A 13,586-nucleotide genomic window follows, 5' to 3' on the forward strand; every position below is an offset into this window, starting at 1 on the left:
ATCATCATTTTAGTTATATGAAATTCCGGTTCAGAAGTTTGGTGAAAAGAAATTTGAATGGTCGCCATACTCAGTACAGTATAATTTAATATGAGGTTATAAGGTATTTCTCCTCCTTCTTAGCATGCCTTCGTGGTGTAATGGTCAGCACGCTCGGCGCATATTCGAGAGGTCCGAGGTTCGAGACCCGGCGAGGGCACTGCACATTTTTCATATCTCCTGCTCCAAATAACCTAATGTCTGTACACGGTAATAAATTACCAGTTACCACTTCTAATCAAAATTATTTCAATATTTGTGATTTTATAAAAGAAATGAATATCATTTATGTGTTCGTTTTTTCTTGATAAGTTCTTGATGAGTTCTTATATAAGTGGCTGGCTACAGAATATCTTTACTGCCATTATTCCCTTCCTTTCTTTCTTTTTTTCCTATATTCCTCTGCGTTCTAACTTTGAATTTGTTCTGCTGTAGTTACATATCGTATTTTTAAAAGCTATGCCAATTTCCACAAAAAATCTTATTGTTGAAACATATATCAAAGTCCGGAATAATGTCCATGTTGTCTAACTTGAAAATAAGTGTTAACTTTGCTTACTTTAAAAGCTTAGCTAAGTTTTACCATCAAACAATTCTTTTCTGGCAGTTTTACAAATTGCAACATTTTGTTTGAACACGATTTCAAAAGTTAACGGGAAAAAAAATGTAGAAAGATGCGTAGAAGTGCGTCACAATGCTTTTGTTGGTTGACTGCACATTTCAGTGCGCGGCTCAGTCACGTGTTCTTTTCAGTGAGAAGAAGGGCTTTGACTTCTTTTGCATATCGCCACTAAGTTACTCCTGTGGCTTTTCGCATCACAATTCTCAACGAACAGAATAAAGCCAGATCACAGAAATATAAATTAATCTATGACTCATGCAGAATATCTGGAAGAGATAGGGGGAAAAGCTGCAAATTCTGGCGTCATCTTCTTCATCTCCTCTTCTTTGGAAGAGGAAGAAAAACTATTCTGGTAACGCTCAAAATAACTGAGATTTAGTTGAATCCTAGCCTTAGAAAGAAAAGCTGAGGGTGTGCTAGAAATAGTACAGCACCTGCCTTCAGTCGTAACGTTTTACGCAAAGCGAGTCCCCTGGTTCGCGGTTATGTGGGCCTAGACACCCACAGTCTTAGACGATTGCCTTGATGCATTCTGGCATTTCAGTTATCTTTCCTGTAGTTGGATTGAGAATGCTGGCACGCGGCCAATTAGATGTTGTTCCAAACCTTTAAAAATCTGCAGCAACTCTCTGCATATTCATGAGCGATAATAACTAGCTGCACATGAAATGTAAACACTATGCATTTAGAACACTGAAAGGTACGAACAATCGACTCATTTGATACCAAGTGTTTTCTAAATTTAAGGATTTTAAATACTGCTTATCAAGGGAAGGTGAATTGCAAGATGGCAGCATACATATTAAAAGCTAATTCCATGAGATATCTTTTATCGTGGCCATTTTCTAATTTGAAACTATTTGAAATTAAAATATACGTTCGAAAAGCTAATTAACGAAGCAGTACAGGCAATTTTTGAAATAATTTTCCTTGAAGGAAATAAATCCTATTTAAGTAATTTACAGAATTTAGAAAAGGAAAATATATTCCGTTAAGTGCTAATTTTATTTTTATAAATGATAATTAAGGTCAAAAACGTTACTCCTTACTAAAACAAAGTGCTTGAAAATGCAAAAGTATAGAAACCACTTTCTGCTTTTAAGTTGTGTAGCATACATTGCTACTACATTTAAAACTTAAAAGCATTTAAATTAACTTCAAGATAAGTACACTAAAAATAGACAAAAATAAGATCACATGTTGCAGTAATAAAAATTAAATTTTTCTTTTTTGTCTCTGTGGTAAATATTCGTGAAGAATAAGACAAATAATAAAATATTAACTATTCCTGTAAATAATTTCATACCTTTCTTCAAAATAGAGGAAAAACAATCAACTAGAAATTTAAATATAAATAAATCTGAACAAGATGTATAAAAAGCTACGAAAATGATCAACAGGAGTACAACTGTGTATGTTTATTCAAAGTATCAGTGCAATCGGACTCATGTTATTTTTTTATGATACACTTTTCTAGAACACTGAGAGTATCAGAAAAATATTGGATTTATCTATCTCTTTTCCTTGCGTTATGTTAACATTCATTTATCAAGCTTATCTTTGGAAGGCAAAATTTTAATACTAGTATTATCAAAAGATAATTTTTTGCCTTTAATTTCTACCCTAACGCACGGCTGAACAGCTTACTACTACGATCAGCTTTATGAATAATCAAAGTGGGGTTGAAAAAAAGGACTTGTCATTGTACAAAGGTTTAGCTTCTGGGTCGCTGCCCAAAGAACATTTTTGGTCGACTCTAACCAAGTTTTCACCGAGAATCCTTCAAGATAATGAATTCCAGATTTCTAACCCCTTTCTCTACCGTCAACATCTTGAGAGAACTTTCGGACTGACACATTTGAATTGTCACGTTACGCAAAGGTATTATATAGCCAGAGATAAATTCTCTTTTAAGTCCTGTTATTTAGCAGCAATTCTTTACGCTTTTTTTCCAGTATTTGAACTCTATCATACAGATAAGGCGGCAGGTGTCCAGTAATCATCAAACCATTCGGAACGGCTGTTATTTTTGGAATATTCCCTTTTATATCTTTTTTAAGCTTTTTAAAGAAGTGTGAAGAATGATCCCGAGAAAGAATATTTTGATTGCAAAAGTTTTCAATACAGAATCATTAAATTTGCAATAAATGTAGAAACATTTAGCAGAAAAAGATCTAATTTTGCAAATTAAGTTAACAAAGTTTGTGACTCGAGCGAAAAGAATTTGATCTTGCTTAAAGACTAAAATTTTGTAATAAATTAAAAAAAACCGTTCATATTTCTGTGTATCCAAGGTTATGACATCTAAGTAGCTCGAATAATAAATGAGTATAATGTTTCAGAACTCTATTACCCACGTATATAATACCATCAATAAAACTATAAAGAATTTAACAAATTTAAATCGCTAACTAAGCTTTCAGGAAATGTAACAGTGTAATCATATTTATAGCATAGTGGTCTCTTTACTCTAATTTTATTCGATGAAGCTCATTTTATTCTTATGCATCTTATTTTTATGTTTGTAGATGCAGCGCGACAGAAATTTTGAACGAGTTCAAGAAATAAGTTGTTCTTCATGTAACTCGAGAGGAAACATCCGACTTATTCGAAGGTCATCAACTTCATTAATAACGAATCCGTTACAAGAGAAAAGAAATTCGTACAAATAGTTGGCAAGTAGTAGGCAATTTGGATCAGTAGTTAATAGTAGCAGCCCACTCCCTTTTAAGGAAAACTGAACTGTTTCTTTGACGAGTTTAACAACAATAATAAATTATTAAATTAAATACAACAGCAGTACTGTTGTATTTATGGCTAGAATGGCTGTACTGGTTAATTTCATTTTCATTTATCATAAATGCCAGCTGCTACGCACACTTCCAGCGTTTTATATTGTTTGCTTGGGTGGCTAGGTATCGTGATTCTTCTACAACAAGATGCACTTTTTTAATGTAAATTGTTACTATTTTTCCTGCGCATGAGAAAGAATGTATGAATTGGCTCGAAACTGCCACATAAAATAAAAATGGAAATAAATAATAGATTGAAAAAATCTATAGCATTGCTACATAATTTGATAACAAAGTTCAACATTCAAAATAATTCTTTAATACTTGCTGAATAATTTTCTAGATTTTAAATTTATGATGTAGTGCCCAAATAAATTCATTGGTGAAGAATTTATGTATCAGTTACATTTGGTAGTTTCAAAAACAACACTATAGTTTTCTCTTAGTTTACTGTACTACTCTCCAAGGCCAGAAATCATTCGATGTATGATATCACTAATTCATAGTCTCTTCCAAACCAACTACTATGTACTCCCTTTGTGTTTTCGTTTCGCTTATTTCTGGAAGTCAAGTGACGTCATTGAACTCAAGCGTTGAGAAGAGCGTAACCTTGTTTGTCGATTGACCTTGTTTTTCTCCTTTTTATTTTATGCAGATGGTACTAAAATAGATGGAGGGAAAAGTAGGATTCGAGTTATAATCGCTTTCGATTTTCAAAGGGTTCATTTCCCACGTGATTATAATTAAAACGGTTCGCTTAAAAATTCGAATATTTAATCATAATCAGTTATTCTGCACGTGGGAATAAATAGGCAAGGACAGTTAACAACTACTGGATGTCCTTGCCCCTGAAAATAGGCAAGGACATCCAGTAGTTGTTAACTGTCTGGAATTCGTAGGATCCGTTTACTAATAAGATGAGTATTGTTTTTCTTTTAGTTCCTTCTCTTCTAATAAAATTGTTCTACGCATTTTGTCATTACACTCCGTAGGTTTACTGATGTTTTTAATACGAACTGTACAGTTGTACTATTCGTACACAACGTGTTATGTGAGATGGAACAAAAGAAAAAATTCCAACGCACATGAACCATTTTAACATTGCTGTATATAACTAATTATGCTGAAATACCAAAAACGTCATTAATATTTAGTACGTCTGATAATGATTTGTGCTTTGCTGCTGTTCCTATGTGACAAACAGCGAGCCTCCTGGCGCTGATTGGTGCAGATGGTAACGTGAGTTTAACATTCTGTCATAAAATGGCTCATTTAATCCCGTTATGTGAGAAGCAGTGAATCACAATATGAAGTGGGGTACAGAAACCAAGTGTTTAAAGGGTGCGATAGAAAATAATACACGTGGTAAAAAAATGGACTGCATGGTTTCTTTCGAAAGAGAGGCAATCAGCAACACAAATTTGTAGGATGATAGTGGTTGTATGTGAGGAGAAAGTTTCTGTGTGAAGCTCAGTAAGATGGATTAGGAACTTCAGCATGGGAAATGAAAATGTAATGAAAGGAATGAGTAATAATAGATAGATCACTAGCGAATCGTACACCAGGCGATCCGCCTAACCGAGATGGTGGTTAGTGACTCTGACTGCCGTACCGTAGAGCCTGAGTTCGAATCCCGGAGATGGCATGGATGTTTGTAAATGTATAGTATCTGTACGGCATGGTGACACTGTAACATGCAGCAAGCCAAAAGTCCTCTCGAGAGGTTCTTAGTAGCGAAAGAGGGGCATGTGTTCAGAATTCCCAATGCAGTTGGCATATATTTTTATACTTTTTTCAGTCTTTCCTCAGTTCATCATATCAATATTCAGTAACACGGCTAAGAAATTCTTTTTTGCCTTTTTATTATTAACTTTTTATGTGTTAACTAATTGATAGTTAATAGATTTAATTTGATCTGTTAATTAATTAATTTAATTTGCTAAGTATCATGATACTTACGCAACATAAAATTCAATTCAATACCAAAATCATAAACTGTTTTAAAACAGCATTTTTTTAGAATTTCCGACATCATGTTAGAGATTGCCGTACGTACTTTTATATTCTCTATATTATTTTTTAAAAAACTGATTTAAAAAATAATTACGAGGGGCTGATTACCATACAAAATAAAAGTTATGTAATTTTTCAATGAGTCCAGATGGTGTAACTTTAAATGCATTGAATATATTTAATTAGATAACTCATGTGCTTATTTAAATCAATTTTTAATACGTGTTTATTTAAATCAATCACATTAAAACGAAGAAAAAAGTGTTCTTAAGAATTAATTTATTGCTTTTAAATCGCTTAGTTTATTATTCAGTAACTTTCTAGATTAAATTTGAAAGTATCTTGGGTTTTACCGAACGGCAACATATTGGGTATGGAAGATAAAGTATTTTATTTTTGGCAGCGAAAACACATTGCTTTCATAAAGCCGAGTTTGTTAGTTAAAACTTGAAAGAATGACAAGGTCTTTTCCGAATGACAAGGTCTCAAAAATTAATTAAAATTATATAAAACATGAAATAAATAATAAAAGTTTGAAATTCAGAATTTAGGCTTCCAGGGTCACATGTTCGGACTGCATTATTCAAAATTTGATGGCTCTAGGTACAGTCGTTGTTTCATAGTGTGAGGAACATACAGATATGCAAATCCTTCATTATTTAATTTGTTTAAAAATAATACAGGGCGATAATTTTGGTGACAACAATTTGAAACGTTATACTCCGTTTATAGTGAACCAACGTCAAAACCAATTTCGAGACTAGTAGCCCCCTTTTGGGCTAAAAATAAAAATTAATAAATAAAAATTTTTAAAAATCTGAAAGTGTTCAGATTTTAACGATCGCTCAGAAGTATTTATTAAGGTTTTTTTTTTTTTGTACGCTCTCACTGAGCTCGAAGTCTACCAGTCTACTTCTGTACTCACTCCTGCTAGCTGTATTAAGCACCGTTTAATTCGTACTTACGACGCATACAATTCGATAGCAAAACTGCAAAAATTTTAAAAGAAGCAGAGCAACATATTTTTAGAATTCTCGGTGCAGTGTTTAAGTGTTAAGCTAAGTTTTTCTTTTTTTTTCTTTTTTTTTTTTTTTTTTTTTTTTTTTTTTCAGTCTTTTCTCAGTTTATTATATCATATCAATGTTCAGTTTTTTTGGTAAGATGGCTTGCAAAACTTCGTCTTTTGTCTTTTTATTATTAAAATTTTTGTGTTAATTATTAAATATCACATTCTTCGTACTTGCGCTACATAAAATTCAGTTCAACAGCAAAATAACAAAATATTTAAAAATAGCATACTTTTAGAATTTCCGACAAACAGTTTCACCTGCTGGAGATAAAAGCATTTTATTTCGCACAGTATTGCTACTGCTGGCTTTCAGATCGTTGAATTTGTTAATGAAAAATTCATTGACGTTTTGCAAAATATGAAATATAACATTCGAAATTCAAAATTCGAGCTTCCAGGTGTACATATTCGGGTGGAGGGCAAAGTTATTCAAAATTTAATGGCTCTAGTGCTGCCGTTTTTTCACAGATCAAGCAGATTCTTTATTATTTAGTTTCTTTCAAGAACTGACAAGACTATAGTATTTGATAGCAACAATTTGAAAAGTGATTCGTTTATGGTTGACGACGCAAAATCCCGTTTGGAAACTTATAGGCGTTTTGGGCTAACACCCTTTTGGACTAATAAATAAAGAAATAAATAAAATTTCAGCAATGTGTCAGAATTTGTACAATAAACTAAATTAAAAAGTAAAAGGCATATTAGAAACTGCTGTTGTTAATTCTGACCCAGTTCAATGAATTCATTTTATTTCAGTGAATGAAGCTACCAAAATCACTGATGGACAAAGCTATCAAAATGGCTTTTTTGAAAGGATTACTATTATATTCACGTCTAAACCTTTAGACATCAGTTCACACTCTGAGATACATACCAGAATTTATGCATCAGCAGTCTTTAATGCAATAAATAGATAAAGCAAACTGATAAAAACCTGAAAATCTGTGCTTTAAACTGCAAGGAATGAATGATTTTTTTTAATAAAAAAAAAAAGTATTGGATTGCAAAGCAAAATTTCGTCTAAGTGATGTCAGTTAATTTTTATTATTATTATCATTATTGCTTATCGCATTTAGAGTGAAAGAAGTGAATAGTGTAAAAAGTTGTAAATATTTTGTCTAACTTGAAATTCTGAGAAGCATAACGGAAGTGAAACATTGCACCGAGGATAAAAAAAATAAAACAATGATTCTCTGTCCGTTAAAATTAGCGTGCAACTAAACTAGTACTAATCTAAAAAGTAAGTTGAAAGCAAATCGCTGTTATAAATACAGCATGTAAAGCAAAACTAACAAATTAGAATATGGATAGTGATAACAACAAAAAAATGACGAAGAAAAAGAAAGAAATCCGTGGTTTAGGTAGCTCAGTGGTCGAATAATGAGGTAATGATTTAAATAGCCTATTGATATACAGATTAAAGAAGTTTCGCAATAGATCTTGGATGCAGCAAATTCTTCACATTAGATCGACTACTAAATAAGAATTGTGCCTAATGTAGGCCAACTTTCATTGACATTTTATACAGAGCCTAACCCACCCAGATTTACATTAGCAAGCAAAATGTAAGGGCACTGTGCCAGCTAGGACAAGGAGAAGTTAAAAAGGAAATATAAGCGCCTTCAAAAGCTTAAAAGTACTTTTGCTTAGTGAGAAAGACAAAAAAGTGCATTTTCCTACTGAAACAAAATTTTTATGAGCATCTACGATAGGCTTGTTCAAAAGTTTAAATTCTAACAAAACATAATGGCAGGGCAGGACTTAATTTCTAAAATTATAAGTGCTGTAGCCTTATGGAAAGCTGTTAGGAAATGTGAACACAAATAAATAAATATATATATATATATATATATATATAAAAATTAAATCTGAAAGGCTTCATATTTTAAATTACGTCCAAAGAGGCGTTTTTTTAACATTTTGTGTGTTACCTTTATTTCTTGAATACCATGGTCTTCGCACTTAAACCATAAAATTATGTTCAAGAGCAATATCGCAAAATAATTTTAAATTGAGCATATCTTTAGAATTTGCGATACACAGTCTCGCGCCCTAGAGATAAAAATTTATTTTCTGTACAACGTTGCCATTACTCACTTTGAAATCTTTGAGTTTGTTAATCAAAAATTCTTTAGACTTTCACAAAATATGAAATCGATAATAAAACAAATTCCATATTTAAAATTAGGGCTTCCAGATGCCCATATTCGCAGTAGGATTACATCATTTAAAGTTTGATGGCTAGGTATTGTTTAATCACAATGCGAGAAACTGAAGAAATAAATGAGCCTAAATAGATTGTAATATCAATGAACATTTTTAATGACAGAAATTAAACATAGTTGCGTACAGCAGAGCAAAAAGGCGAAGAAGTAAGAATGGTATACATATACATACATACGTAATAAACAGTTACGTCATCATTCATCACCGCGCGGATAAACGCGAACGGCGCATGCGTCAGGAGAAGCTCTCTTAAGCTAAACGTCGTATTATAATTTATGATACAACAATCCCCCTTTCGACGTTTGGCGGCTGAAAAGAAATAAACATTAATCATTTACAGTTATTCCAATTAATCATTTACAGTTATTCCAATTAATTTACAGCACTTAGAATGTTTCGAAGCAGTCAATGTTTTTGTCAGTACATCTGCAGGCATTTTCTCTGTTGGCACATATTTAACGTCTATTTCATTTCTTTCATAAATTTCACGAATGAAATGATGTCTAATATCTATGTGTTTAGTGCGTGAGTGATAAACAGCATTTTTCATAAGCTTCTGTGCACCTTGATTATCACAATATATAATGGTTGGATAATCAGCAGTAAAATTTAATTCTTTAAGAAAACGACGTAAATAAACTGCTTCTTTGGCACTTTCTGAAAGACTGATGTACTCTGCTTCAGTACTTGATAATGCAACAGTTTGTTGCTTTCGTGATTCCCATGTTATCGGATTTCCAGCTAGCTTGAATAGGTAACCTGTATACGATTTTCTAGTATTAATGTCAGACGCCCAGTCGGCATCGGTATATCCAATAAGTGCTTTTCCAGTCTTTCGAAATTTTAAACAATAATTTTTAGTTCCTTTTAAGTATCGAAGAACGCGCTTTGCAGCCAACCAGTGTAATTTTCCAGGATTGTTATTAAATTGGCTCAGGTGACTGACGGCATATGTAATATCTGGCTTTGCATAGCCTTATGCCATTCTTCAGCATATCTTCCATTTAATGCTTCTTCTAATGTCGGATTTGTATCTTCTTCAGCAATTTGTGCTTCTTCCTTTTCTATGTTTATATTGTGGTACTCCTTTTTTGGTCTTCCTGGCTTCCCAGTCTTGACATTCTTCGGACGACCTGGCCCCCTTTTAATCTGCATTTCAGGTATTGCTTCGGAATCAGAATCTTCATTATCAGATGATTCAGCAGATGCTTCTGCCATATTTGAGGGGTCTTCTGTTATTTCATCAGCCGATATTTGATTTACATTCAGAGGTTCTTCCTTCTTTTTATCAGGAATATTTTCGAGAAATAAAACTTCTAAATCTTTATCATAATTAATACAGTTTTCAAATTCATCAATGAATCTAACATCTCGGCTTATAACGATTTTTCTGGAATTTTTATTCCACAGCCTGTATGCTTTCGATTCATTTGAGTATCCTACAAATATATGTTCTTCTGAACGAGGATCGAATTTCCCTTTAGACCTTTTATTAAGTACAAAACATTTCTGTCCGAATACTTTGAAGTGAGATACAGTTGGCTTGATGCCAAAAAATAATTCATAAGGTGTTTTGTTTACTCCCAGGCTTCGATTCGGGCAACGATTACGAATATAAACAGCACAGTTCAAGGCTTCAGCCCAAAAGGATTGGGGAAGATTACTTTGTAATAACAAACATCTGGCCATTTCAGTTAAAGTGCGGTTCATGCATTCAGCTCTCGAATTCTGTTGAGGAGTCATTGGTGCAGAGAATTCTCGTTTAATCCCGCATTCTTGAATATATTTATTAAATTCTTCTCCGCGATATTCGAGGCCGTTATCAGTCCGAAGGATTTTTATTTTCTTTTCTAGACGATTTTCGACCGCAGCTTTGTATTTAATGAATGCATTTTTCACTTCATCTTTAGTTTTAAGAAAACTGACTTCGACATAACGCGATTTGTCATCTATGAAAGTAACAAAATAACGCGAACCAGCATGGGATGGGACTCTCATAGGTCCACACAAATCTGAGTGAATCAAGTACAGTAATTCATAACTTTGAAAATTTGATTCTTTTTGAAAAGGTTGCACAGTTTGTTTACCTCTGATACAGACTTTGTAGTCTTTTAGAGATTCAGTGTTATTAAAATTTAAATTTCTAACCATGTTATCAGACTTAAGTCTTTTCAAATCAGACTCATTTAAATGACCTAATTTAAGATGCCACTTTACAAAATCACTTACCTGTGCTATTGCAGCTGTTTCAGTGCTTGGATGTATATAATAAAGATCACCATGACGAATAGCCTGCACTAGTATAGATCCATTTGGTTCTATTATTCTAGCATGTCGTTCTGTAAAAATCACTGAACGATTATTTGCAGTAGCTTTAGATGTTGACAGCAAATTACATTTTAATTCCGGAACACATAACACATTTTTGAGCGTAAGTTTAATTGTCTTATTTCCGTTAGGTACTGTTATAAGGACAGTTCCAATTCCTGTAATTTTTGCTGTTTTGTCAACTGCTAACTTTATGGCTGAATTCGTTCGAGGGTGAAATTCTGAAAATAACCTTCTGTCATTGCACATGTGAGATGTACAGCCACTATCTAAGCACCATGAGGAGGTCTTCTGATAAGCATTGTTTACTGCTAAACTAATCTGCTCTTCATAATTAGAAGCCATCATAGAACCTTGATTTCCCTTATTTGATTGTCCATGTTTTCTATCAGCTATTTTCTTTCTGCATTCAGATGCCTTGTGCCCAATTTTCGAGCAGTAATTACACTTCAAGTTTCAAAAATTTCTTTCAGCTGGAAAATTTTTGTTTGAATTTACCTTCCATTTTTCATTTTTCTTCTGTTCTTGATTTCTTCTTTTATAATCAGTATAGTATGCATTCTGTGAATCTTGAGATGTCTTCCCTTTTCTTGCTTCCCATTCTTCTAACATTTTGATTTTCAAAGATTCGGGACTAGGTAACTGATCTCTTGATTCGATGGCGCATCTAAAATTTTCAAAATTTTCTGGAATACTATAGAGCAGAAGAATCGATAATAAATCATCAGCTATGTCAATTTCCATTTGTTTAAGCTTATCAACCATTTCGAAGAAATTATTCAAATGTTCAGACATCGTTTCGCTTTCCACCATTTTTCTAAATAAAAGCTGTTTTAATAATGTAGCCTTCTTCGCAGGTCCTTTCGATTCATATACGGCTTTGAGTTTATTCCACACAGCATTTGATGTCACACAATGCTTTATATGACACAGTTCACTAGGATTAATAGCAAGAATTATATCTGCGCGAGCTTTTTGATCAGCTTGGAGCCATTTCTTTTCGTCTTCGGTTCCTTCAGCAGGTTTTAGCACTTTACCGGTTACATAATCCCAATGGTCGTTTTTAATCAATACTGCTTCTATTTGTAATTTCCAACTGTCAGAATTATCTTTTCCGAGCTTTTCTATAGTAGTTAAATGCGACATAATGTAATACAGTCTCTCACAGCCAAAAAACAAGATTGAGCGCTATAAAAATAGGCTTAACTGAACGTTGATCAGTTCTTACCGTTGATTAGACGTAACAGTTTTTGCACTGAATTAGGCTTAAGAGTTCAATGCTCGAAAACTTCAAAATGTTCATTTTAAAATAAGTATTTTGCTAATTAGGCACAGTTGAAACGTTCCTGGGCCCATAACCATTGAAGAAATAAATGAGCCTAAATAGATTGTAATATCAATGAACATTTTTAATGACAGAAATTAAACATAGCTGCGTACAGCAGAGAAAAAAGGCGAAGAAGTAAGAATGGTATACATATACATACATACGTAATAAACAGTTACGTCATCATTCATCACCGCGCGGATAAACGCGAACGGCGCATGCGTCAGGAGAAGCTCTCTTAAGCTAAACGTCGTATTATAATTTATGATACAACAGAAACATATATACATTTATGAAAATATTTCATTATTTAATTTTTTCAAATATAATGCCGGGCGATAGGATTTGGTGGCAACAGTTTGAAAAATGAAACGGACATTCAGAATGATTCCATGCAAATCGCAAAACGAAAACAAAGTCCCTCAGGTATAAAGCCCCTTTGGACTAAAAATTATTAAGAATTAAAATTAAATAAAATGGGAAGAGATAGGTAAAAAATAAATTAATTAAATTAAATTAATGACGAGCAGTTAAGTAATAAATTAAAGTACAAAAGCTCATCTTATTTCAGGCTCCGACCGGAATTATTTTACTTGGAAACTAAGAAATACTGGAACCGGGTTCCGATAAAAATTTAAGCCTGGTCTTCGGAGATTTTTTTTTTTTTTTTTCCTTTTCTTTTTTTCATTTATAACGTTTTCGTTTATTTATTTCTCGGTTATTCATTTCACTGCAGCTCTCTCGATTCTTTCTTCCTTGATTATTTTAAGATTCCTTTTCATAAAAATGTTATATCAAGATAAGAAATTTCTGTATGTGCTAAATACGTTTTAAAAGTGCTTTTAAAACAGTTAATTATCCTACATTGATATTCATTTAAAATTTAAAATGTATACACAACTTTTCAGTGTAGATATACCAACCGAATGAATCAATACAACATTGCTGTCAGATAAATTAATTCTTAAACTGTTATAATTAAACTAGTATATAAAGACTTCTTGGAAAATTTTTAATTTACAATCTTATATTAGAAAAGGGCGAGAGAGGGGGGGAAAATTGTGCGTTGCGTGGACGCACTCAACTGGTGTTTATATTTAATATTTTTACTCGAAACATTGTGTATTATGAAGTTTTCGATTAATTTCATATTTTTTTTTGTTAGCTTTA

The sequence above is a fragment of the Stegodyphus dumicola genome, chromosome 4 (assembly GCF_044657685.1).
Source record: "Stegodyphus dumicola isolate Sdum_Otavi_A_Nest chromosome 4, ASM4465768v1".
Classification (NCBI taxonomy): Eukaryota; Metazoa; Arthropoda; class Arachnida; order Araneae; family Eresidae; genus Stegodyphus; species Stegodyphus dumicola.